The sequence below is a fragment of the Cnephaeus nilssonii genome (genome assembly GCF_951640355.1).
Source record: "Cnephaeus nilssonii genome assembly, chromosome: X".
In the NCBI taxonomy this organism is placed as follows: Eukaryota; Metazoa; Chordata; class Mammalia; order Chiroptera; family Vespertilionidae; genus Cnephaeus; species Cnephaeus nilssonii.
In genome coordinates, this window is record NC_137071.1 from 125,464,965 (window position 1) to 125,492,287 (window position 27,323).

General features: G+C 41.8%; 1 long non-coding RNA gene across 2 annotated transcripts in view; it reads left to right on the top strand.

The window, feature by feature from the left end:
• The window catches only part of LOC307095901, a 39,649-nt gene extending 12,538 nt beyond the window's left edge, over positions 1-27,111 (top strand). Inside the window, exons 5-6 of one of the 2 annotated variants that reach the window (XR_013813235.1) lie at positions 6,453-6,530; positions 25,889-27,111. This is a non-coding gene — a long non-coding RNA (uncharacterized lncRNA). The remainder of the gene's footprint in view (positions 1-6,452; positions 6,531-25,888) is intronic. The other variant, XR_013813236.1, reaches the window with a different exon arrangement.
• The last annotated feature ends 212 nt before the right edge of the window (positions 27,112-27,323 follow it).

The window sequence follows — 27,323 nt, forward strand, 5'->3', positions numbered from 1 at the left end:
TCCCAAAATGTCCGGTAAGTGTAAACAATGTGTTTTTGAAGTCCCTAATTGGGTTATGTGACCTTTGGGCCAGTGAATACTCTCTGATGTGCTAATAATAACTTTGAACACCACCACCCCTGGGGCATTTTGTTTTCCTGAGGTTAGGGTAGTTTGTGTGGTTCTTGTCCTTTGCCTCTCTACCTAACTTTTGGCGGGCCAAAGTTTGTACTTACTGGTTTTGACTGACTGAGCACATCATTTAAAACTAAATGGCCTTGGCGGAATCCCTTTGCCCCAGCTCTGCTGTTGTCTCTGGGTCTGTGTCATCTCTGTGGTATATCACAACAACAAAAGAAGGTGCAAAGCCATGTACAGTGTTTTCTACCACTTTTGTATTAAAAATGGGGGGGGGGCGGTGTGGCTCAGTGGTGGAGCGTCGACTTATGAACCAGGAGATCATGGTTCAATTCCCGGTCAGGGCACAAGTCCAGAGTTCCGGGGTCCATCCCCACTGGGGGGCGTGCAAGAGGTAGCAGATCAATAATTCTCTCTCATCATTGATGCTTCTCTCCTTTCCCTTCCTCTCTGAAATAAATAGAAAATATTTTTTTAAATAGCGGGGGAAGGAAGTATATATATCCATACTTGTGTATATATAAAATACCTCTGGGATGATACATAAGTTATCTAAAAACAGTTGTTACCTGCTTGTGGGGAAGGCAAAGGAGAGATGAGAGTTTGGGAAATCATTTGGCATCTATCCTAGGTAACTTCTTGAATTCTAAACCATGATGTGGTATTGTTGATTCAAAGAATGACTTTTTAAACTAAAGATCAAAATGAGATAATTTCCTGAGGGTTGAATTGTGAGGGCTTTGAACCCTGCCCCCAAACCTCAGACCCAGATTCAGGCACAAACAGACACATGACCTTGCTGCAACTTGACCACCATCTCCAGAAAAATCTTATCTTCTTTGTGTTGGATTGCCCTGTGGAGGCAAAAACCAGAATTACAGGATCTTCTGAGAGTGAGAGAGGGAAGTGAGGAAAGGGCATAATTTATCTGGAAGTGGAGTAAAGGGACCCCTAGTGGAGCGTTTAAAACAAGCCCTAGCTTCCTGATATTTCACATCCAAGTACTTCAAAATGCATCTTTAGAAATTAAAGGTATTTTCTTAGAAAAATCCATTATGATGGTCAACAAAATTCCATAATGCCATCCCAAACCTAAACCTATATAAATGTTCACAATTGCCTCCAAAATGTCTTTTTTACAGTTGTGTTTGCTTTTCACTGTATTTGTAGTGCCAGTCACAAGGTATGGCTTCATGTATTGTGACGTATTTCCCTTCATGTATTGTAATGTGTTTCCCTTGTCATTATTATGTGACATATGCCTAGGACAGTAGCGAAGATGTAATCCAACAGTTTTAAAAATAGGTTTTTATTGATTTTTTTTTTTAGAGCGAAAGGAAGGGAGAGGGACAGAGAGACAGAAATATCAATGAGAGAAATATCATTAATGGGCTGCCTCTTGCACCTGTCCCACTGGGACCAAGCCCACAACCCATGTATGTGCTCTGACCAGGAATCAAGCCCATGATCTCCTGGTTCCTGGGTTGATGCTCAACTGCTAAGCCACACCAGCTGAGCCAACATGTTTAATTATAGTTATTTTGAAGGGAGTATAAAGGAATTAATGAAAACAAGAAGGGCAGTAAGTCAATGATTATTGAAGGTAACTGATAGGTACAAGGGGTTTCGTTATATATTATTTTCCCTATTGTTTTTTTGAAATGTTTAATAAAAAGTATAATGGCATACCCTATGAGGAATGGAGTACAGTTATAGGATAATTTTTCAATGCTTTTATCTTTTCTGGATAGTAACTTTCAGAAATATGCTAGAACAAAATGCATTGGCTTTTAATTCCATAAGAACATAAGAGATCAACCGAAGGACTTGTATGCATGCATATAAGCACAACCAATAAATGCAAGACACTGGCGGCGGGGGGGCGAGGGCAAGTGCTGGGGGGTAGGTGAGGCCGGGGGGAGGTCAATAGGGGGAAAAAGGAGACATATGTATTACTATTTAAATAAAAGAACATATCACAATCGAAAAATAAAGGGAAAATTGTATTTGTGATGTAGGTCATTCTTTTTAAAAAATATTTTATAGATTTTTTACAGAGAGGAAGAGAGAGGGATAGAGAGTCAGAAACATCGATGAGAGAGAAACATCGATCAGCTGCCTCCTGCACACCCCCTACTGGGGATGTGCCCGCAACCAAGGTACATGCCCTTGACCGGAATTGAACCTGGGACCCTTGAGTCCGCAGGCCGACGCTCAATCCACTGAGCCAAACCGGTTTCTAGTGCCAGTCACAAGGTCATTAGGTCATTCTTGATTAAGAGATCCTTTAAAGACTATGCAACATGTGACATTGGTTTGAAAATATCCCACTTTTAAAAACTATTGTGAGGACAAAGAAAGGAATCCATATAGATACTGAGTGTGAGATGATAATATTGGGGAATTGTTAATTTTTTCAGTTGTGGTAATAGTATGATGATTTTTGTTGAGGAAAAGTGTTCTTTCATTAAAGAGAAACATACTAAAACATAGGGTGTCCCAAAAATGTATACACACTTTGAATAATTATTAATTCCAATGTTTCTTTTCAGATTTAACCCATTGGAATTAATAATCAAAGTGTGTATACCTTTTTGGACACTGTATTTCAGAGGAAATAGAAAGGGTAGCTATAATTATTTGCTTTTAAATACTTTAAAAAGATGTAGTAAATATGGTAAAATTAACAGGACTGAAATCTAGGTTATGATGTCAGAAATGATGGTGGTGGTAAGGCAATTTATCAGTCTCTCTTAATCTCCACTTAAAAACACACAGAACAACTAAATAGAAAAACCAAAAATTACTATCAACAACATTTGCCATAAAGTGTGATGACAAGATATTCTGACATACCTTCAAATACACGTGGGTGGAGACAAACCACCAACACCCACAGGACCTGTTGGCATCTGTGTGACAATAAAAGGAGGAAATAACGTCACAGCATCTGAATACCCTAGGACAGAAGAACAACAAATAGCCAGCAGATATTCAGAGGAAAACATAGCAGGCCAATTTGAGAATAGCAGCTGACAATGATAATGATTTTTCCCTCTCCAAATTGCTAGAGTAGTTTAAACCCTAAGCCTGTGGTGTGTTTAGATAGCCAAGCTAAAAAAGGCTTGACTATAGTATTGGCCAATATTTCCTACTATGATTAATTTCAAATTTCCAACGTGATGACACTGCAATCAGACGAGAGAAAAAAATGTGAAATATAACACTATAATATTTCTACCATACAAACACAACAGGCATGAATAATCTCAAGAGCGTAATGGTAAAATGTTTATTTTGTTCTTTAGATTTCACATGTAAGTGAAATCATATGGTATTTGTCTTTCTCTGACTAATTTCTCTTAGTAAAATACTCTCTAGGCATGCCCATGCTGTTACAAATGGTAAGATTTCATTCTTTTTATGACTGAGTCATATTCCATTATATATATGTACTACAGCTTTTATATCCATTCATCTGTTAATGGGCACTTGGGTTGCTTCCATATCTTGGCTATTCTAAATAACACTGCTATGAACTCAGGACTGCATATGTTCTTTTGAGTTAGTGTTTTAGATTTTTTGGATATATTCCCAGAAGTGGAATGACTGGGTCATAAGGAAGTTCAATTTTTAACATTTTGAGGACCCTCCATACTGTTTTTCATAGTGGCTTCACCAGTCTGCATTCTCACCAGCAGTGCACAAGGGTTCCCTTTTCTCCATGTCCCTACCAACACTGGTTGTTGATTTATTGAACATAGCCATTCTGATGGGTGTGAGGTGATATCTCATTGTGGTTTTAATTTGTATTTCTCTAATAATTAGTGATGTTGGGCATCTTTTCATATGTCTATTGGTCATCTGTATGTCCACTTTGTAGAACTTTCTATTCAGTTCCTCTGCCCAATTTTTAATTGAATTATTTGGTTGTTGTTTTTGCATTGAGTAGTACATTCTTTATAATTTTTAAATATATATTTTTCTTGATTTTAGAGAGGAAGGGAGAGGGAGAGAGAGATAGAAACATCAATGATGAGAATCATTGATCGGTTGCCTCCTACACGCCCCACACTGGGGATCGAGCCCGCAACCTGGGCATGTGCCCTTGACTAGGGGACCCTTCAGTCCGTAGGCTGATGCTCTATCCACTGAGCCAAACCAAAAAAGGTATTCTTTTTTTTAAAAAATATATATTTTATTGATTTTTTACAGAGAGGAAGGGAGAGGGACAGAGTCAGAATCATCGATGAGAGAGAAACATCAATCAGCTACCTCCTGCACACCCCCTACTGGGGATGTGCCCGCAACCAAGGTACATGCGCTTGATTGGAATCGAACCTGGGACCCTTGAGTCTGCAGGCCGGCGCTCTATCCACTGAGCCAAACCGGCCAGGGCCAAAAAGGGCATTCTTTATAAATTTTTGATATTAACCCCTTATCACATCTACCATTGGTGAATATCTTCTTCCATTCCGTAGATGGTCTTTTCATTTCATTGATGGTTTCCTTTGCTGTGCAAGAACTTTTTAGTTTGGTGTAGTTCCATTTTTTAATATTTTCTTTTCTTTCCCTTGCCCAAGGAGATATATCAGAACAAATATTGCTGAGAGAAATGTTAGAGATTTTACTGCCTATGTTTTCTCTTAGAATTTTTTTATAGTTTCGAGTCTTCAACTTAAGTCTTTAATTCATTTTGAGTTTATTCTTGTATGTGGTGTAAGAAGGTGATCTAGTTTAATTTTTTGAATGTATCTGTCCAATTTTTCCAGTACCATTTATTGAATAGATTGTCTTTACTCCATTGTATGTTCTTGCCTTCTTTGTCAAATATTGATGATATAGGCATGCGGTTTTTTTTCTGGGCTCCTTATTCTGTTCCTTTGATCTATATGTTTTTACTCAGTACTATACTGTTTTGATTATGTCCTTGTAGTATAGTTTGATATCAGATGGTGTGATACTTTAAACTTTGTCTTCTTTCTTTCAATATTACTGAGGCTATTCAGGTTTTTGTGTGGCTCCATATAAATTTTTGGATGAGTTTTTTCTAGTTCTGTGAAATATGCCATTGGTATTTTGATAGGAATTGCATTGAATCTATAGATGGTAATGATGCTAATTATTCCTATCCATGAACAGAGTATATACTTCCATGTAGTTGTATCTTCTTCGATTTCTTTCTTCAGTGCTTTATAATTTTCTAAGTATAGGTCTTTTACTTCCTTGTTAAATTTATTCCTAGGTATTTTTTGGATGCAATTGTAAATGGGATTGTTTTTTAGTTTCCCTTTCTGATAGTTCCTTATTGATGTATAACAATGAAAATGATTTCTGAATATTAATTTTGTATCCTGCTACTTAACTGAATTCATTTACCAGTATAACTTTAAGAATTTGTTCAAGTACTAATAATCATTTTTCTTCCTGGTAATTGCTTGTGTTATATTTGGTTGACATATTCTGTCCTGATTTATTTTATTTTATTTTATTTTATTTATATATATATTTTATTGATTGCAGAGAGGAAAGGAGGGAGGGAGGGAGGGGAAAGAGAGAGAGAGAGAAAGAGAGAGAGAGAGAGAGAGAGAGAGAGAGAGAGAGAGAGAGAGAGAAACATCAATGATGAGAATCATTGATTGGCTGCCTCCTGCATGTCCCCTACGAGGGATCGAGCCTGCAACCTGGGCATGTGCCCTTGACTGGAATCAAACCCAGGACCCTCCAGTCCAAAGGCTGATGCTCTATCCACTGAGCCAAACCAGCTTGGGCTGTCCTGATTCTTATATGCTGCTCTATAGCCATTGTCACATTAAATGATCCTACATGCTAGCAACAAAAGAAGCAGGAAAAATTAATCCTCATCCAACTATAGACACCATTCTTTAAACAAATTCCTGATGATCAGAATCTTGACAATGGTAAAATATGGACATTATGGATAAATATTCTGAGGCCAATGTTGTCTGTCCTTGGCTAAAGGGAAGTGGTATTGAGAAAGAGCAAAGCAGCCCTGACATCCAGGAGTTGGGTCTAATAATATCAACTAAGCCTTGTTGTTGCTAGGAGCCGCTTGGCACTCATAGCAAGGCCTTAGTGTTCTCTCATTGAATTATTTCTTAGAACATCAATAGCAGACAAGGCCACCTTGTTAGCATACTGGATCAAAACAAAAATAAGACCACTCAGTGGTCATGCCTGAATACGGACAAAAACACGAATATTGTCCATATTGCAAAAATGATCAAACATCCCTCTATGCTGGTTAATATGAGTGATGCTTCTTTACTAATTACAGTTTTAGCTTCATCTACTGTTCTTTCCTTCTATTTAAGGTTTATTGAGGTACCCAATCATAGAAATCTCCCTGCTTCCCGACAACATCCAAACCAGAGCAAAACCTGCTTCCCCCCGTAAGTGCTTTCTGAAATCATCCAAACACCATACCATTAAATCCCTTTTATCATCCTCTTACTGAGATGTTCCCTGGTTCTATCATCTTATTCTCCCTCACTACAGTGAACAACAAACCCAATATTTTAACCACAGATGTGTCCCCGTTGGTCTTTGACTAATGAAAATTAATACTTTATATATTTTCTAGCAGAAAAATCCACTAGTACAGTCTAAGAATGTCCCTCCACCTTGTTACTGCTCTCAAAACCTAAGTACTTCCATCAGAATTAACAATTAGGTGCGCCTGATCAAGAAATTTTCATGTTTAACACATATGGGGCAATAACTATTGTCTTCTTAGTCTATCTTGATTTTTCTTATAAAATTTTCTCTCTTGGAGATCATTCCATAATATTAGACCAGGTTTACCTCATTGTTAAAATTAATGAGCATAATTACTGCCTGATTTGAAAAATATCTGCTCCACAGATATTCCATAGTATGCTTGCATATACCTATATTTAGCTATTCCCTTATTATGTAGTCTTCACAATCACCAACAATATTCTAGTGATTATTTATGCCTTGGTTTGTCCTGATTTGTTATCCTAAGATGATCATGAAGAAGTAGAATAGCATTTTAAATTCTAAAAAACTTTCCCACTTGTTCTGTGCAAAGCTCTTTCCCAGAGTGTAATCACCACTAGATACCATGCCCATCTCTGATTAAAAAAAGAATCTGAGTGACGAAAAATTCCATCTCATTGTTCATCAAATTTTCTTCCATTTGAGATGAATATGCTCATGTTTTCACTGGAACTTATTAAGTAATTTGAGGGTTTGAGAGAATAATGCTGCAAGCGTTCTTTAGCACAGTGGTAGTCACAGTAAGTAACTACTTAAATAATGGGATCTATTTACAGCTATCTGGCTGAGAGCTGGCACTTAATGCCAGGCCCTGCTCTAAGTGATCTCTCTGTGCTCAAGATATTTCATTGTTCTTGCACTTATTTTTAAAAGCTACTGAACATTTACTGTGTGGCAGTCAGGCACCATTTTAGGTGATAGTCAAGTAGCAGAAAACAAGATTCTTCTTTTCATGCTGATAAAACTCTAGGATAGAAAATAAACCGGTTATCAAATAATCAACATCATGGTCATCATTAGTATTGTTATATGTGCCTAGGTTAGTGTGGAAGGAAGCAACCTGATCTGCTCCTCTAAATTATAGCAATGTAAAGGATGTGCAGTAGATAAATAAAACAAGAATGGCAGGAAGTGAATGGCTGTTGAAGCTTAGTGATAGAGTTGTATTATAGTTCTCTTTAGTTTTTATGTGATTGAAATGTCTATAATACAAATTTAGAATAAAAGCATAGGAGCATATTCTCTTAAGAGGTGGAGTGCAGCCATAGGAGAGCTTTTCAATGTTCTGGACTGCAATTTGTAAACTTCTCTATGATAAAAATATGCTACCAAATTGTGTCTGTGAGGGATGATATTCTCCGTTAAGAGAGATTAAAAAGACCTATATGACATGTAAACACTGGTTTGAAAAAAACCACACACCTCACTTATAAAAACTGTTTTGGGAAAATCCAACCATTGTGGATATGGGCTGTGTGAGAGATTGTTATTAGGGTATTTATTGCTAATTTACTTTATGTGGTAGTTGATAATTTTTTGAGGAAAATTTCCCTTTATTAAAGAGATGAATACAAAATTATTAAGGGCAAAGTAGAAGAATGTCTATAATTTAAAATACTTAAGCAATAAAGGATAGGTGAAGAAAATATGATAAAACTAACAAGACTGAAATCTAGGTGATGGAGGTTCTGGGAATATGATGTCGGTAGGTGCGTAGGTTTTCTTTCAAGTGACTAGTTTATTCCTGGCACAAAACAGGCACATTGGAAATAGTTGTTCTGCTCTTCCTCCTCCCCCTTCTTCTGGCATGTTATAGATGAAGCTACTTTCCAATTAATGAATATTCCAGAAACTCAAGTTTTATGATAAACATAATTACGAAGGTGAATCTACCGCCAGAAAATTATGTAAACCACTTGCAAATTTTTGCATTAGTTTCTGTATTGTATAATCTATGACAATATTTTCTGCTATTAGTACAGATAATTGAGACAATCTTTCATTTTAACTGTCATGTGCTCAGAGCATTTTCCAGACACACAACTGCAAAGAAAAATACCTTCTTTCTATTTTTCAGGTGAAGTATTTCTTTTTTTCAGTTGAACTAAAGGGTAGCTTCAATTCTAGTCTCACGCTAACATATAAGCTCTGACCAACTGTTCTTTCTTAAAATTGTTTCAATTACAGTTGACGTTCAATATTATATTATACATTTATATGACTTACGAGGTGATCCCCCATAAGTTTAGTACTCATCTGATACCATATATAGTTATTACAATATTATTGACTATATTTTACATGCTGTATTTTATATCTCTGTAACTGTCAATTTGTACTTAATCTCTTTATTTTTTTCACCCAGCACCCTCACCCAGCATTTTGATATTCTGAATTGCTACAAAAAAAACATTGACAATATTTAAAGAAAAAACACACTACATAACAAAGTATTCCCATGAACTCTAAAATACAAGCAGATGGACACCAAGAATCACCAGATCTATCTATATATTAGTCTTATCTGTACAAGAATAAAGCTTTGAGCTATTTTCTACCCTGCATTGGTCTGGTTCAATGCCTCATGCTCTTTCCATTATGCTGAGCTGCCTCTTTTAATAGTGTAATCTATTTTAGTTTACTACTACCATCTTCATATACCATGGCCCTCTTGTCACTGTTTTCTTATAATCTAATAATTGTTGTGTGATTAAAGATCAGGAGACCATATCTGAGGAAAAGATCATTAGAAGTCTGGTGCTTCCCCATAGGGGAAACATAGTATAAAACCTTTGCCCAGATGTTAGTTGTATGGGTCTCTGTTATAGTCATTTTACCTCCTTATATGTGAGGCAACAGCTGGTTCTGGATATCTGCACTTTTTCAAGAGTAGACCTACATTAAAGGGAATGGGTGTAGGAGGAAGGTCCAGCTTAAATGCCTTTCAAACTGGGGAAGGCACTCATCTAGCCTCAATGGGGCTTCAGATGTTGCTGTCCTTTTCCAAGCTGCCTACTGAGGCTTTTGGTTAATAGTCATCTCCTACAACCAGAATGTAAAAACTAGATGCACTCTGAATTTTTGCCAATAATTTCTCATTTGAAACCCCAAAAGAAATTCAGTTAGGATAGGCCAGGAATTTTTTCTGGCTCTCCCCAACAGGTGGCATGATGCATGACCAAAATCATTTTGCACACAATAGAGTCAAACAACTAAAGCTTCATTACTTGCAATAAACAGCATTTGAATAATTGATGTAGATCCTTATAGGTCCAAATAATTGCTGGTATCTTTGCTGAATCACATCATAAAGTTTTATTTTTACCAACTATTTGTAATTTTGACTCACATCTTATTTTTTGTATAATTTATTTCTAAGTAATTTAAGGTGCAAGAGGTTGCAAAAACAATACTGAGTTCTCCTGCACCCTTCACTCAGATCCCCCTCAAAATAACATAGCCAAGATGCATTATCAAAGCCAGAAAATTTATAATGGTACCATACTGTCAACTCAATTGCAGACCTTATTGGCTGTTGCAAATAACACTGCAATGGACATAGGGGTGCATATATTCTTTCAAAATAGTGTTTTGGGTTCCTTTGGATATATTCTGAGAAGAAAAAGATAAATAAATAGGACTAAAACGTTTTTGCACAGCAAAGGAAACCATCAAAAAAATGAAAAGACAACCCATTGAATGGGAGAACATATTCACCAATACATCTGATAAGGGCTTAATAGCCAACATTAATAAAGAAATGTATTAATAAAATTAATAATTTATAAGGAACTTATAAAATCCAACACCACAAAAACAAATAATCCAATATGGTTTTGAGTGATCATGCCTGGCTTACCTCTCTAATTTTGTCTATCACCACTCCCCCTGCTGTTCACTATGCTCTAATCACACTAGAAGTATGGTTTTTTGTAACAGCTCCAATAACCCCATCTCCTTCCTGGCTCAAAGTCTTTCAAAGAGCTATGCTCTCAGCTTTAGGGGCATCTGTCAACTCCTCCCACTCTTCTTTGCCTGGCTAACTCATATTCACTCTGCCACTTTCAGTTTAATTGCCACTGATTCAAATAAGCTGCTCTCCCTGGCCCTCTTATACTAGGTCAAATCCTTATGATATCCTCTCATAGCTCCCTGTACTTTTACTGTGTATGTTAATCTCAGTTTTAACCAGTCACTGTGGCTGGTTTAATGTCTGCTTTCTGAGATAGAGTAATAGCTCAATGCAGCCAGATACTCTGCCTTACTTACTTCTGTGTCCACAAGCTTCCTCTTATCCTATATAATAAAAACCTAATATGCTAAGTGTCCAGTCATCTGGTCATACGTTCAACCAATCAAAGCATAATGTGCTAATGATATGCTAAGGCCACTCAACCACTCACTATGATGTGCAATGGCCATCAGGGGCAGATGCTCTGACCAGTAGGTTAGCTTGCTGCTGGGGTCTGGCTGAATGGGACTGAGCGAGACGGGCTGGACATGCCTTGGAGCCCTCCTACGTCCTTCCCTGGCCCTGATTGTGCACCGGTGGGGTCCCTTGGCCTGGCCTGAACCCTCTTGCAATCTGGGACCCCTTGGGGGATGTTAGAGAGCTGGTTTCAGCCTGATCCCGCAGGCCAGGCCAAGGGACCCCACTGGTGCACGAATTTGTGCACTGGGCCTCTAGTGAAAATATATTTGCCTTACTCCATGATATAGAACCTCTTAGCACTTTCCTTTGGACCCCTAATCTTGGTTCTCATCTTCATGTAATTTAATCTGGGCCCTCTCCCATGCTAGTCTATAGTTCCCTAAATAAAACAACAATAATAATTAGTATTATAATAAAAGAGATCACCAACAGTGATTTAACATTCAAACTGAAAATCCATCCCCTCCACAGAACGATGACCAAAACAATGGTTGCAAAACTCAAAATGGTTCACTCTTATCTTACTCTGACTCTATTCAAACAAATTGTCCATCATCTCTCTGTATGTCAATATCTTATCCAATGAAAGCATAAACAGAAAACACAGGAAATTACCCAGAACCATTCAAGTTAACATTTCTCAAAAAGCACTACTGCAGTTTGTTTATATGCAAATACCCAAATGGAGAAAAACCTCATTTATCCAACTGCTTAATTTTACATTCTGTGATGCTTGTACCCACAGGTCACCACAAAATGCTTAAAAGTTCACTCTGACAATAATGTTTGACAGCAGAACTAACAAAGTTAACAAGACCATCTTCTTTTAGCTTTATTCTCACTTTAATTGAACAACTTCCTCACGGTGGCATTTTTGCAGCTCTCCATACGTTTTTTTCATCTTTAAAAACTTTTTAATTTAAATTTTATAATTACTAGGGGCTCAGTGCACTAATTTGTGCACCTTGAAAGGAACAGTGGGTCACGAGGCTGTGGTGGGCATAGGGGTGGGTCTCTGCTCATTCTCTGTGCCCCAGTCCAGCCCTTCCCACCATGGTCCCAGTCCCCTGTCTGCCAGCAGCCCTGCTCCCGCTCCCACAGCTCCCATCACTGATGGTGCCGGCCCCACTTGCAACCACTGACAGTGTGGAGTGATTGTGGCCGGCTCCAGCAGTGGGTGCAAGTGGGGCTGGTGCCATCAGCACATGCCCTCACCTCCCCCACCCATCTGTGTCCATTGGTTACGCTCATATGCATGCATACAAATCCTTTGGTTGATCTCTTAATCCCTCACCTTCTGCCTTCCCACATAGGTTGGACAGTCTGTTTGATGCTTCTATGACTCTGGTTCTATTTTGGTTCATCAGTTTATGTTCATTACATTCCACAAATGAGTGAGATCATGTGATACTTCTCTTTCTCTGACTGGCTTATTTCACTTAGTATAATGCTCTCCAGTTCCATCCATGCTGTTGCAAATGGCAAGAATTCCTTCTTTTTTAAAGCAGCGTAGTATTCCATTGTGTAGATGTACCACAGGTTTTTAATCTACCCATCTGCTGATGGGCACTTAGGCTGTTTCCAAATCTTAGCTATTGTAAATTGTGCTGCTATGAACATATGGGGTGCATATATCCTTTCAGATTGGTGTTTCTAGTTTCTTGGGCTATATTCCTAGAAGTGGGATCACTGGATCAAATGGGAGTTCCATTTTTAGTTTTTTGAGGAAACTCCATACTGTTCTCCACAGTGGCTGCACCAGTCTGCATTCCCACCAGCAGTGCACGAGGGTTCCTTTTTCTCCGCATCCTTGCCAGCACTTGTCTTTTGTTGATATGTTGATGATAGCCATTCTGACAGGTGTGAGATGGTACCTCATTGTTGTTTTGATTTGTATATCTTGGATGATTAGTGACTTTGAGCATGTTTTCATATGTCTCTTGGCCTTCCGTATGTCTTCTTTAGAAAAGTATCTATTTTGGTCTATTGCCCATTTTTTGATTGGGTCGTTTATATTCCTTTTGTTAAGTTGTATGAGTTCCCTATAAATTTTGGAGAGTAAACCCTTATCAGAGATAACATTGGCAAATATGTTCTCCCATGCAGTGGGCTTTCTTGTTTTGTTGATGGTTTCTTTTGCTGTGCAGAAGCTTTTTATTTTGATGTAGTCACATTTGTTTATTTTCTCCTTAGTTTCCATTGCTTTAGGAGCTATATTGGTAAGGCATCTTAATTTTTTTGTTGCAATGGTAACTGGGATTGTTTTTTAGTTTCTCTTTCTGTAAGTTCATTATTGGTGTATAAAAATGCCATAGATTTCTGGGTGTTAATTTTGTATCCTGCTACATTCCCAAATTCATTTATTAGTTCTAGTAGTTCTTTGATGGAGTCTTTAGGGTTTTTTATGTACAACATCATGTCATCTGCCCATAAGGACAGCTTTACTTCTTTTCCAATTTGGATGCCTTTTATTTCTTCTTCTTGTCTGATGGCTATGGCTAACACTTCCAGTACTATGTCAAACAGGAATGATGAAAGTGGGAATCCCTGTCTTGTTCCTGTTCTTAGGGAAAATGATTTTAGTTTTTGCCCATTGAGTATGATGTTGGCTGTGGGTTTGTCATATAAGGATTTTATTATGTTGAGGTATGATCCCCCTATTCCCACTTTGCTGAAAGTTTTTATCAGGAAAGGGTGTTGGATTTTGTCAAATGCCTTTTCTGCATCAATTGATATGATTGTGTGATTTTTGTCTCTCATTCTGTTTATGTTATGTATCACGTTTATTGATTTATAGATAATGTACCAGCCTTGCATCTCTGGAATAAATCCCACTTGGTCATGGTGTATGATCTTTCTAATGAAATGTAATGCAGGATCCTATTTGCTAGAATTTTGTTGAGGATTTTAGCATCTATGTTCATCAAGAATATTGGCCTGTAGTTCTCTTTTTTTGTAGTGTCTTTATCTGGTTTTGGGATTAGGGTAATGCTGACTTGAAGTGTGCCTTCCTCTTGAGTTTTTTGGAATAGTCTGAGAATGATAGGATTTAGTTCTTCTTTGAATGTTTGGTAAAACTCCCCGGTGAAGCTGTCTGGCTCTGGGCTTTTGTTTGCTGGGAGGTTTCTGATGACGACTTCAATTTCCTCCATAGTTATCGGCCTATTAAGATTTTTAGAATCTTCCTGATTGAGTTTTGGAAGGTTGTATTTTTCTAAGAATATGTCCATTTCCTCTAGGTTGTTTGGTTTGTTGGAATAGAGTTGTTCATAGTATTTTTAAAAAATCTTTTGTGTTTCTGTGGGGTTTGTTGTTATTTCACCTCTTTCATTCTGATTTTGTTTATTTGAATCCTCTCTCTTTGCTTCTTGGTGAGCCTGGCTAGAGGTGCATCAATCTTGTTTGTCCTTTCAAAGAACCAGCTCTTGGTTTCATTGATCTTTTGTATTTTTTTTGTCTCTATGTCATTTATTTCTGCTCTGATCTTTATTATCTCCTTCCTTCTCCTCACTCTGAGCTTTTCTTATTGCTCTCTTTCTAATTCTTTAAGTTGTAGAGTTAGATGATTTACTACCATTTTTTTTTAGTTAGGCCTGTAGTGCTTTGAACTTCCCTCTCAGGATTGTTTTCACTGTGTCCTATAGGTTTTGGATTGGTGTATTTTCATTGTCATTCATTTCCAGGATGTTTTTAATTTCTTCTTTGATCTCCTTGGTAACTCAATAATTGTTTAATAGCATGATATTCAGCCTCCAAGTGTTGTATTTTTTGATTGTTTTTATTGTAGTTGATTTCTGATATTATGCTATTGTGATCTGAGAAGATGCTTGATATGATTTCAGTCTTCTTGAATTTGGAGAGACTTTGCCTGTGACCCAATATGTGGTCTACCTTTGAAAATGTTCCATGTGCACTTGAGAAGAATATATATTCTGTAGCTTTGGGGTGATATGTTCTGAAGATGTCAATTAAGTCCATCTGATCTAGTGAGTCATTTAGGATTGCTGTTTCTTTGCTGATATTTTTTTTTGTCTAGAGGATTTATCCAGTGATGTCAATGGGGTATTAAAGTCCCCTACTATGATCATATTGCAGTTGATCTCTCCCTTGATACCTTCCAGAAGTTTTATTTATTTATTTATTTGGATGCTCCTGCATTGGGTGCATTTATGTTTACCAGAGTTATATCCTCTTGTTGTATCTATCCCTTTAGTATTATGAAGTGGTCGTCCTTATCTATTGTTATCGCCTGCACTTTGAGGTCTATTTTGTCAGATATAAGTATCGCTACCCCAGCTTTTTTTCATTTCCATTTGCCTGAAAGATACTTTTTCTATCCCTTCAGTTTCAGTCTGTGTGAGTCCTTTGTTCTGAGGTGGGTCTCTTGTAGACAGCATATATATGGGTCATGTTCTCTTATCCATTCAGCCACTCAGTATCTTTTGATTGGAGCATTTAGGCCATTTATGTTTAAGTTATTATTGATAGATATTTGTTTGTAGCCATTTTTATTTTTTGATGCTATTTTTTCCTTCTTTATACAACAGTCCCTTTAGCATTTCTTGCATTGCTGGCTTGGTAGTGATAAACTCCCTTAGCCCCCCCCCCCCCCTTTTTTTTTTTTTGGTCTGTGAAGCTCCTGATTTCACCTTCAATTTTGAATGCTAGCCTTGCTGGATAGAGTATTCTTGGATTCAGTCTCCTGCTTTTTAAAAAAATATATTTTATTGATTTTTTACAGAGAGGAAGGGAGAGGGATAGAGAGTTAGAAACATCGATGAGAGAGACACCGATTCAGCTGCCTCCTGCACACCTCCTACTGGGGATGTGCCCGCAACCAAGGTACATGCCCTTGACCGGAATCGAACCTGGCAACTTTCAGTCCATAGGCAGATGCTCTATCCACTGAACCAAACCGGTTAGGGCTCAGTCTCCTGCTTTGCATCACTTTGTATACTTCCTTCCATACCTTTCTGGCCTGGTGTGTTTTTGTTGAGCAATCATTTGATAATCTAATAGAAGACCCCTTGCAGGTAACTTTCTGTCTCCCTCTTGCAGCCTTTAAGATTTTGTCTTTGTCATTAACATTTTACATTGTAATTATGACGTGTCTTGGTGTGGGTCTTTTTGGATTCATCTTGTTTGGGTCACTTTGTGCTTGTGTGACTTTTTTCTTCTCCAAATCAGGGAAGTTTTCTTACAACATTTCTTCAAATACTTTTTCTAACCCTTGCTCCTCTTCTTGTCATTCTGGCACCCCTATTATACATATGTTGCTTTGTTTCAGGGTGTCCCAAAGCTACCTTAGGCTCTCCTCCTGTCTTTTGATTTTGTCCTTCACTTGCAGTTCAGATTGGGTATGTTTTTGCTTCCCTGCCTTCTAATTTGCTAATTCGATCCTCTGCTTCTCCTAGTCTACTGTTGAAAGCTTCCATAGTTTTTATTGTAGCTATATCACTCTTTATTTCCTCCTAATTCTTAAATAGGTTGTTGATTTTCTCATCCATCAAGTGTATGACCCTTATTCTGAATTCTTTTTCTGACATATTGCATGCCTCATTTCATTTAGTTCCTTTTCTAGTGATTCCTCTTTTTCTCTCTTTTGGGGGTTGTTCTTCTGTCTCCCCATTTTTGCTCTCACCAAAGGATCTAGGTTTCAAGTCATGTGGGGCCTGTGGCTGCAGTAGTGCGCTTGGTGGCAGGTCACATGGTCACGGGCAATGGCTGCTGGCATGGCTGCTGGCATGGTCAAGGTGCCCGGGCTAAAACGTCTGGCTGGCAGGAGGGGAGCATGCTCCGAAACTCACTGAAGCCCTCAGCCAGGGAGGCTGGTGTCCCGGTGTCTGTGGGTTGGTAGTCGAGGCCGCAGGTCCCTGGCCGGAGTGGCTGTAAGATCCCAGGTGGTGTCTGAGGGCTGCCTGGGTGGAGGTGAGGCTGGCCTCCCAGTCACAGCAGCCCTCTCCTTCAAGATGGTGTTGCCTCTGCAGCAGAGCCGGCTGCCCCAGGAATGATTATAGCAGTAGCAGAGGTTGCTCAGCCTGGTCTGCCAGCCCCTAAAGGTCCTGTGAGATCTAGCTGTCCCTCACTCAGACACACACGCACCACACATCAACACACTCCCCTTTCACTCCCTCACTCACATTCTCTCCCTGACTGCCATCCTCCTGGTCGCCATCTTGGAATCTGCTCATAGCTTTTCATCTCTTCTGTAAAATTCTATCCTGGAAATAATGAAATTCTCATGAGGAATCAGTTCCCAAGTGCTTGTAAATACTAGGAGATAAGATACCCCTGTTGGTCTGCAGCCAAGCCTGGATCCAGCAAACCTCCAGCTCTATCTGCCCATTCCAATGCAGGAGGCAGAATTAATGGTGACTGACAAATCATCCCAACCTTCATCCTGAAATTATGCAGGGTACAGGGGGAAATTTTGCTGCTTGTGAGAAATAAAGGGAAGGATTCCTTAATAAAACATGAAATCTCATTTAAACGATAGAAAAGAAAATTTCAGGTGTTCCACCATCTCCCAATTACCACATCAAAGTGAAAGTGGCCATCATTGCTACAAAGAACACACATATACACAAATATAAAATAATATTTTAACCACTTAGCTATCTATCCTCTATCTTAATGAAGACCCAGTTCCTAAGAGCATTTTGTATTGAAACAGCCATGATGTTTGTTTATATCAATAGAAATATGCCAGTCATGAAAAACCACTGACATTCTCAGATGGTTTTGAATTGTTTCAATTCCCATGAAGAAGTAGATGAAAAAGGAAGACAAAAGTATATTTCACAATAATTTCTTACCTTATATTTATGCTCAAATGTTCATCTTTACCTATATAAACACAGCTACACATTCAAAGTTTTCTAAAATTTACTCAGTAGGGATTCACTCATCCAGTTAAACACTACTATTTTTTTAATTGCCTAAGATAAAACCAGCCTCCCCTGAACTCCCAAGTTAACAGGTAAAAATCACTCACTGGGTACTTCCTGTGATGTGTTATGGTCATCTGCTTGTGGGCCTTTCTCCCACATCAGTCTGAGAGACTCTGGAGTAGAGACCATGATTACACCTTTCTGTATCTTCCCCACCCAGGATAGGGTCTGGACCAATATATTTCCTCTGCCTCTCTTTAAGGCAGGGGTTCTTCAAGTGTGATTCCTTAATCAGCAGCACTAGTATTGCCTTGGAACTTGTTAGAAATGCAGATTCTCTGGCCCTGCCCTGCCCTACTGCATCAGAAAACTTGGGAGTTGGGGTCCAGATATGTGTTTTATAAGCCCTCTTCATAGAGCAGTGGTTCTCAACCTTTTGAATGCCGTGACCCTTTAGTATAGTTCCTCATGTTGTGGTGACACCCAACCATAAAATTATTTTCGTTGCTACTTCATAACTGTAATTTTGCTACTGTTATGAATCGTAATGTAAATATCTGTGTTTTCCGATGGTCTTAGGCAACAAGACCATTGGAAAACACATTGGGTGCACACCAGCATGGGGGGGACAGTAGCGGGGTGAGCAGGCCAGCAAGGGGGCAGTTAGGGGCGAGCAGGCCGTCAGGGGGGGCAGGTGGTGGCGATCAGGCTGGCAAGGGGGCAGTTGGGGGCGAGCAGATGGGCAAGGGGGCAGTTGGGGACAAACATGCCGGCAGGGGGGGCAGTTGGGGGCAATCAGGCCAGCATGGGGGCAGATGGAGGCGAGCAGGCTAGCAGGGGGTACAATTGGCGGTAAGCAGGCCAGCAGTGGGGACAGTTGGGGGTGAGCAGGCCAGCAAGAGGGGCAGGTAGGGGCAACCTGGCTGGCAGTGGGGCAGTTGAGGGCGATCAGGCCAGCAGTGGGACAGTTGGGGGCAATTGGGCCAGCTGGGGAGGGAGTTGGGGGCCATGAGTCCGGCAGGGGAGGGCTTTTGGCGGCCATAAGTCTGGTGGGGGGCATTTGGGGGCCATGAGGCCGGCAGGCGAGGGCAGTTTGGGGCCATAAGGCCGGCAGGGGAGGGTAGTTGGGGGCAATAAGGATGGCGGGGGGCATTTGGGGGCCATGAGGCCGGCAGAGGAGGGCAGTTGGGGGCAAGCAGGCTGGCAGGGGAGGCAGTTGGGGGCGAGCTGACTGGTGGTGGAGGGCAGTTGGAGGCCATGAGGCTGTCAGGGCATGGTAGTTGGGGGCCATGAGGCTGGCAGGGGAGGGCAGTTGGGGGCTATGAGGCTGGCAGGGCATGGTAGTTGGGGGCCATGAGGCTGGCAGGGGAGGGCAGTTGGGTTGAGGAGGCTGGCAGAGGGGCAGTTGGGGGCGAGCTGGCTGGCAGGGGGGGCAGTTGAGGGCGAGCAGGCAAACCAGGGGGCAGTTGGGGGCGAGCTGTCTTGCAGGGGGGGCAGTTGAGGGCGAGCAGGCCAACCAGGGGGGCAGTTGGGGGCGAGCTGTCTTGCAGGGGAGGCAGTTGAGGGCGAGCAGGCCAGCAGGGTGTCAATTGGGGGTGAGCAAGCCAGCAGGAGGGGCAGTTGGGGGCGAGCTGGGTGGCAGGTGGTGGTGATCAGGCCAGCAGGGGGAGCAGTTGGGGGCGAACAGGCTGGCAGGGGAAGGCAGTTGGGGGCCAATCAGGCCAGCTTGGGAGGGCAGTTGGGAGCCATGAGGTAAGCAGGGGAGGGCAGTTGGAGGCCATGAGGCTGGCAGGGGAGGGCTGAGTCCGGCCAGGGAGGGCAGTTGGGGGCCATGAGGCCAGCAGGGGAGGGCAGTTGGGGGCGAGCTGGCTGGCAGGGGGGTCAGTTGTGGGTGAGCTGACTGGCAGGGGAGGGCAGTTGGAGGCCATGAGTCCAGCAGGGGGGTTAGTTGGGGGCGAGCAGGCCTGCAGGGTGGCAGTTGGGGGCAAGCTGGCTGGCAGGGGAGGGCATTTGGGGGCCATGAGGCCGGCAGAGGAGGGCAGTTGGGGTTGAGCAGGCTGGCAGGGGGGTAGTTGGAGGCGAACAGGCCTGCAAGGGGGGCATTAGGGATGAGCAGGCCAGCATGGGGGACAGTTGGGGGCAAGCAGACCAGGAGAGGGGGCAGTTGGGGGCAAGCAGGCCAGCAGTGTTGACAGTTGGGAGTGAGCAGGCCAGCATGGGGGATAGTTGGGAGTGAGCAGGCCAGGAAGGGGGCCAGTTGGGGGCAACCTGGCTGGCAGTGGGGCGGTTGAGGGCGAGTAGGCCAGCAGTGGGACAGTTGGGTGCAATCGGGCCAGCAGGGTAGGGCAGTTGGGGGCCATAAGTCCGTTGGGGGCACATTTGGGGGACATGAGGCCAGCAGGGGAGGGCAGTTGGTGGCCATAAGGCTGGCGGGGGGGCATTTGGGGGCCATGAGGTCAGCAGGGGAGGGCAGTTTGGGGCAAGCAGTCTGGAGAGGTGGCAGTTGGGGGTGAACAGGCCTGCAGGGGAGGCAGTTGGGGGCGAGCTGGCTGGCAGGGGAGGGCAATTGGAGGCCGTGAAGGGCAGTTGGAGGCCATGAGGCTGGCAGGGGAGGGCAGTTGGGAGCTATGCGGATGGCAGGGAAGGGCAGTTGGTGGCCATGAGGCTCGCAGGGGAGGCCAGCAGGGGAGGGCATTTGGGGGCCATGAGGCCTGCAGGGGAGGCAGTTGGGGGCCAGGAAGCTGGCAGGGGAGGGCAGTTGGAGGCCATGAGGCCGGCAGGGGAGGCCTGTTGGGGGTGAGCAGGCTGGCAGGGGGCAGTTGGGGGTGAGCAGGCCGGCAGGGGGGGCAGTAGGGGGTGAGCAGGCCAGCACGGGGGACAGTTGCGGACAAGCAGGCCAGCAGAGGGGGCAATTGGGGGTGAGCAGGCCAGCAGGGGGGGGGGCAGTTGGGGAGACCTGGCTGGCAGGGGTCAGTTGAGGGTGAGCAGCTAAGCAGTGGGGACAGTTGGGGGCAATCAGGCCAGCTGGGGAAGGCAGTTGGGCACCATGAGGCTGGCAGTGGAGGGCAGTTGGGGTCCATGAGGCTGGCAGGGGGAGCAGGCCAGCTGTTTGGGGCAAGCAGGCTGGCAGGGGTGCAGTTGGGTGCGAACAGGCCGGCATGGGAGGTAGTTGGGGGTGAGCAGGCCAGCAGGCAGAGTGGTTAGGGGCAATCAGATTGGCTGGCAGGGGAGCAGTTAGGAGCCAGTGGTCCCGGATTGCGAGAGAAATGTCTGACTGCCACAGGGATCGGGCCTAAACTGGCAGTTGGACATCCCCCAAGGGGTCCCAGATTGGAGCGGGTGCAGGCTGGCCTGAGGGTCCCCCACCCCCTTGTGCATGAATTTCGTGTACCGGACCACTAGTCTATATATATAAAATCCTAAGTGACCATTCGACCATTCCACTGATAGCTATGACACAAACTGACCACCAGAGGGTAGATGCTCCAACTGGTAGGTTAGTTTGCTGCTGGGGTCCAGCTGATCGAGACTGGGTGAGATGGGCCAGACACGTCCTGCAGCCCTCCCACAGGCCCTCCCTGGCCCTGATTGTGCACCGGTGGAGTCCCTCGGCTTGGCTTGTGCCCTGTTGCAATCTGGTACCCCTCGGGGGATGTCAGAGAGCTGGTTTTGGCCTGATCCCCGCAGGCCAGGCCGAGGGACCCCACCGGTGCATGAATCTTTGCACTGGGCCTCTAATGAATACATAAATTCCCAAGACAATGAGAAATGCATATAGGACACACTATGATTTATCTAAATATCAATAATACTGCTATAGACCAATTTAGAGCTCAGCAGCTTGTGGATGTTCTGGAGCACTGAACCTGGTCTTTGCATGACATCATGGTGTGCTTGTCCTCAATTATGAGAACTACAGAAAAATGGATGTCCTGCCTCTAGGTCACAGCTTTACAGCTTTCTATCTCACTGCTGCCCCCTTGTGACATTCTTCAGCTGCTAATGCTCACTGATCCTTATCCCACCAAGACAGAAAGAATTGGTGTGTGTGTGTGTGTGTGTGTGTGTGTGTGTGTGTGTGTGTGTGTGTGTGTGTCTGTTTTAGCTGCCTAGGAAGGGGGTCTGAGTTTTCTTTGCATCAGAGGTTCTTGCACAGTGGCTGGGGCACTGCATAAGTGAATAGGGAGTGAATGGAGGATCCATCATATACCCAGTATTTAAGAAAGCAGCCATCATTTATAAGGTAATCATAGTGGGAAGAGAGGGAACGTTTTGCACAGCAATTGTACATCATTCTTCTCTGGCCATTTTAGCAAAGCACTGATAATTTTCATTTCAGCTTACATGCTGAAGGATAAATGAGCTGTACATCTTTAGATGGTCCTGTCACGAGGCTTCATCCTAATTTATTAGAAAATTTGCCAGGCCCTTCTGCCTCGTCTTCCACTGGGTTTAATACAAATTAGACAAAAGTGAAAACAACTCCTGGAGATTGTATATTAGGCCAGGGAGGCAAAAGTATGAAAGAGGCACTGAGCTCCCTACCCAAGAGTGGATAGTCTGATTGCTGAAGAAATTAAATCCACCCATGAAGAAGATCCATGAGGAAGAACACTTTCAAAGACAGGAAAGCACATGTGTTGAGACAGGGAACCCACTGTGTTTTGAGATGTGAAGAAGATTGCAGGCAAAGGCTTTAGCAGAGGTCTCTTTTGCAGAGGGGAGTTTGGATATGGACCATCAGTTAGAAGATAGTAGGAAGCCAGGACCTGTAAAAAAATCCTGAGAGGAATGGGGAATCGGAGGGAGTGGCAGGGGGTACAAAACCCACAAGTGGCAAGGGCAGCAGAGATGAGCGGGACTGTGGCAGAGTGTGTACCTGATATGCAAAGCATCATTCCAAGTAACTGTATACTAATGTGGGAAGAGCGTTAGACTCTAAGTTATTTGTCTCTGTGCACATCAGAGTGGTCAAATTACTGGGGCTGTGATTGTCCTAGGTCAGTTCCAGGGTTCATAGCACAGTTAAGGTCAGAATCCAGTGGCATTCTGAATTTAACATTAAATTCTAACACAATAGAATAGAAGGTAAATACATGAAAAGACACTAATCTCTATCAATCATGATAGAACTGTAAAATAAAACTATAAGGTGATACCTTTATATAAACACCAGAATGGCTAAAATGAAGGAAATTTCCCAGTATCTTCTAAAGCTGAACAAATGCATACCCTGTGACATGAAGGACATGTAAAGGGGTGTTTATAAAAACAATATAATGATCATAAACTGGCAATAACTCAAGTTTCCATCAACAGTGGAATGGATACATTGTATCACAGACACACTGAACAACTTTTGCTGCTCTCCTCATCAAACAACTTTCTTGGTAAAGGCTTATCTGTACTTTATCAGTTTTCCACAATTAAACTGGCATTTCTTTAAAATAATGCTGAAATAAAACCAAAAGAGAAAAAGGCACCTAAACTCTATACATTTTATTCCTACTGAAGGGAAGCTTCTGTGGCTCCATGCAAGGCACTTTGAATGTACTGAGGCACACTGCTCAGTAAATGCTATGGTTTCCTATCAAAGCCCCCAACTTTAAGAGCTGCCCTTAAGATCTTTGTTTGCACCCCTAAACATTATAGTTTTGCCTGATCTTAAACTTTTTAATATTCACATCATATTCTGTTTACTCTTTTGACTTAATTTTGTTCACTATAATGAAAGTCATTTATCTTGATACTATTAGCTGTAATTACTTGTTCAGAATATATTTGCCAGTTCTAATAATGAGCATTTGTGTTCTTTCCAGTTTTATAATGATGCTATAAATAGCACACGCAACCCCCCGCCCCCAAACAAAACTTCACATTAAAGGAATTCTGATATATTGGATACCTTAGTTGTCAATATTGTTAATGTTTTAAATGACAGCTTTATTATTTTTAAAATTTTTCTTATACATGTAAAAGAGTTTTTGAAGTTTGGCAAAAATAGTCAATGTTCACAGAACATTATTTTTTTCTATCAGTGATTAAGATAGTTTTGTACAGTTTCAGCTTGAAAAGTCCTCAACTACTGTGGAAATAGAGGATTTGGCTTGTCCTCTACCTTCTTCTTCTTTGGTGTTCTTAACCTACTGCATTACTACATAATATTTACATTCACTTGGTTAAATGCCACACGAAATGATTATTGGGATTTTGTTTGTGATGGCATCAACTCTTTAAAATAATTCAGAGAGAACTGATATTTTTATAATATTGTTTCCCAGTTGGTGAACATAGCATATTTTTTATTTCTTTGATTAGCATTCTTTTTAAAAAATGTACCTTAATTGTTGAAAGTATTACAGGTGGCAGGTGTGAGGTGGAAGGGGCCAATGGGAAAAAATGGGACAACTGTAATACTTTCAACAATAAAGATAAATTTTTAAAAAATATATATTTTATTGATTTTTTTTACAAAGAGGAAGGGAGAGGGATAGAGAGTTAGAAACATTGATGAGAGAGAATCATCAATCAGCTGCCTCCTGCACACCTCCTACTGGGGATGTGCCCGCAACCAAGGTACATGCTCCTGACCGGAATTGAACCTGGGACCCTTCAGTCCGCAGGCCGACGCTCTATTCACTGAGCCAAACCGGTTAAGGCAATAAAGATAAATTTAAAAAAGAAAGTATTACAGATGTCCCCTTCCCCCCAGCATATTTTTCTATTTCTTGAAGTTATTATTAGTATTTGTATTAGTTTCCTAGGGCTGCAGTAGCGAAGTACCACAAACTGGGTTGTTTAAATAACAGGAATTTATTGTCTCACAGTTATGGAGGCTAGAAGTTCAAGATGTAGGTGTCAGCAAAGTTTATTCATTCTGAGGGCTATGAAGGAGAATCTGCCCCATGCCTCACTCCTAGCTTCCTGGCAGTTCCTTGGCTTGTGACAGCATAACTCCAATCTTCTCATGACATCCCCCCATGTGCATATCTATGTACAAAGTCCTTCTTTATATGAGGACACTGGTCATATTGATTAGGGGCCTATCCTACTCTAGTATCCAATTCCAAATCCGCCTCCACATTTGTAGATTATTTGTTACAGCAACACCCTACTTCTCGGTACCAAAATCTATATTAGTTTCCTAGGATGCCATAATAAAGTACCATAAACTTAGTGGCTTAGACAGCAAAAATATATTGTCACACAGTTCTGGAAGCTAGAAGTCCAAAATGAAAGTGTAGGCAGGGTTGGTTCCTTCTGAGGGCCATGAGAGAAGGACCTGTTGGCCTCTCCCCTTGGCTTGTCTTCACATAATCTTTCCTTCCTGTGTGTCTGCTTCTCTGTCCAAATTTCCCTATTCTATAAGGACACCATATTACATTATGTCATATTACATTAGGTTTCACCCTAATGACCCCATCTCTATTATATTTTCAATAATGCTATCTATATAAAAGCCTAATATGATAAGTGTCTGACCTATCGGTCGACTGTTCTGTTGACTGCTTGACCAGTCGCTATGATGCGCACTGACCACCAGGGGGTAGACGCTCCGACCAGTAGGTTAGCTTGCTGCTGGGGTCCAGCTGATCAGGACTGGGCCAGACGGGCTGGAAATTCCCTGGAGCCCTCCTGTAGTTCCTCCCTGGCTGGCCAACCTCCTGCGTCCTTATTGGGCCGGTTGGCCCTCATCGGCCCCAATTGGGACTGGGCAAGATGGCCCCGATCGCCAGCCAGGCCGAGGGACCCCACCTATGTACGAATTTGTGCACTGGACCTTTAGTTTCCAAATAAGTTTACATTCAGAGGTGCTGGGGGTTAAGATTTGAACATATGAATTGGATGGTGAACCTATAACAGTATCGTTGAATAGATTTTCTAATTTATCTTTTTTTTTTTCCAGCTGTGACTCCAGACAGGATCCAAAGAGCAGTTTTACCATCTCTTCTCTGGGTTTTATGGAGACTTAGTTTACCCTTCTGTGTTAGCCTCTTAAAGATTTACTAATTTTTCTATGTAGGTCTTTACTTTGTTAGATTTATTCCATGGTATTTGTGCCATTTATCAATTTATTGCTTCTCAGCTTGAAACATATCCTTCAATATATGCTTTGTGATTTAAAAAATTATAATAATTGTGCATGGTGCCAGGTGGGTAATTGAATTATCAGTGATCACTTTGTAAACTATATAATTGACTAACTAACCACTATGCTGTACATCTGAAACTAATATATATCTATAAAAAACAAAGTGTCTGTCTGTCTGACCAGTAGCTATGACGTGCACTGACCACCAGGGGGCAGATGCTCAATGCAGGAGCTGCCATGATGTGTACTGGCCATTTAAAAATAAATGGCACCACCGACCTGGCACCAACAAACCAACACTCGGCTTCCCCCAAGTGGGACACAGGCTCCGCCACACCCGGGAGCGACATCCCACCAAATTGCAGGCAATGCTGCCAAGACCCCATGGTGCAAGATGTGGCCCACAGCGCAGCCCAGTCCGGAAATGGTCACTGTAGGTGCCAGGTAATGATGTCACGTAGCAACACCCGGCTTCCTCTCCCTAGCAACTAGCCTCCTTGGAGTTTCTTTATCCCAGGAACCTGACTTGCTTTATAGCCAGGTGCAAACATTTTACACCTTAACCAAATGTCTGTGAAGCATTTTTACGTGCCTTATTTCATTTGATCTTCACAGAAGTCCTGGAGTAGGTAGAGAGGAGACTCGGTGGAATCCTGTTTTCTTTTTATTGGCCGGAAAATGGAGATTAAGAAAGTTTAGAAACTTGACCCGACTGAAAAGAAGTAAGAAATGGTGGAACTTGAAAACGACTTCAGGTTTTCTCACTGCACAGAATATAGTCAAACACTGCTGCAGTTAAATATTTTACCCTTTGTTCTCCCTGCGTGATCTACAATAATAATCTGCTTCATGTTGATATTTACTGCTGTGTTGCTGACAATTACCTGAAAGAGAAGTTGGGGTGCTTCACTGGACTGGAAAAAGCTTAGCTACATCAGAAAGTGGTCTAATTAAGCGAGTTTATTCTATATCTATAAAAGGCTAAGTTGACTTGTGCATGCGTGATACAAATAAAGCTCTCACTGTTGCCAATCACATCCATGTGTTTCAATCTGTCATTGTCGATCATGAATTTGGTTGACACTTATAAAGAAAGGGTGAATAGCGATATTAAAATATTTCATCTAATAATTTTCTTTCAATGTGCATAAATTTGTGCACTGGGACACTAGTATAAAAATATTGCATGTTAACTGTAATCGAAAAAAATTTTTATAAAAGCATTTCTCCTTTTAAGTGATTATGATGG